Source organism: Penaeus monodon, chromosome 20, assembly GCF_015228065.2.
Source record: "Penaeus monodon isolate SGIC_2016 chromosome 20, NSTDA_Pmon_1, whole genome shotgun sequence".
In the NCBI taxonomy this organism is placed as follows: Eukaryota; Metazoa; Arthropoda; class Malacostraca; order Decapoda; family Penaeidae; genus Penaeus; species Penaeus monodon.
Genome location: NC_051405.1, coordinates 18,296,259 through 18,297,499, shown reverse-complemented (window position 1 = coordinate 18,297,499; position 1,241 = coordinate 18,296,259).

Here is a 1,241-nt window from a genome sequence, read left to right as displayed (position 1 = left end):
ACTGTATTGCCATTTAAACCTTAAAACATACTGGAATCAAAAGGATACTCTCCTTTGTAAATTGATATGCCCATGATAACAGCCCAGTTCAAGATTAAAATGGGCACCCAGAAAAACTCATGTCACTGTGGTCTCTTCTCCCTAGGATAGCTGAGCAAACCTTCTCTAAATATCATATGACAAGATTAAGTTCATAAAAATTCTTAGTGAATTATCATTGGTAATTATCAGGAACTGATCTTCAGGAATTAGAAGGGAAAGGTAATGTTTGGTGTAAGATAAAATTTGTGCAAGGTAAAGGAACAACCATAAATGCTTATCACTTACCTCCTGGCAAAGTCAAGCAATGGCAAAAGTAAACGAACCTATGTCAGGCAAGACAGCTTGTTGACCTCCCTGTGCTTTGAAAAAAAAATGTATGATAAAAGGATAGATGTTTGTCATTTTCAATTGTGAGGTAATGAGTTAATAGCTTAATAACAATGCATGAAAAGTATGAGCTATAGTAGCAGCATGTCCATATTTATGATTATGATAAAAAAAAGTGAAATTGGAATTTATAGAATCCTGATTAATAATGATCTTAAATTTTAACAGACTGAATGCTGACCTTTCAACACCTCAAGCATTAATGAGTGCCCCTTTGTAACATTGGATCAGAATACTCTCATCGTTCATCAGTTAAAAATATTAGAAAAATGAATGCTGATGCAAGCAGTCAGACAAATCCAGATTCCAATGCTGATCCTCCGCAGACAGAAGAAAAGTAGGTCTACATAGTCAGTTGCAATTAGCACACTAGCCTATATCTGATGAAGTCTTATATTTTTATCCATATGAATTGTGGCATTTCATCTTGTGCAAATCCACACTAAGAAAATATCAATAATTATTGGATACCTTTTAGATGGGGGTATGATCTTTACCCTGAGCGGCGTGGGCAGAAATACCAACCATCCTTCGCCAAGATAGCCTTATTAGGTGAAGGCAGAGAAAATATTGACAAAATTAAATGTGAGAGGAATGTGTGGAACTGTGCCCAGAGAAGTAAGTATTACAGTTGTTTTTGTTGCCTTTCATTAGCACTCTTCCAGCATTTTAATGGAAGTTGGGATTACGTTTCATTGTAGAATGTGTAAGTATATGCCATATCTATTGATAATATTGTTTGTAAGAAAATTGTCAGTATAATGGTGATGCTTGGTATAATACTCCTAGTTTACCTGGAATTACTTGGGTAA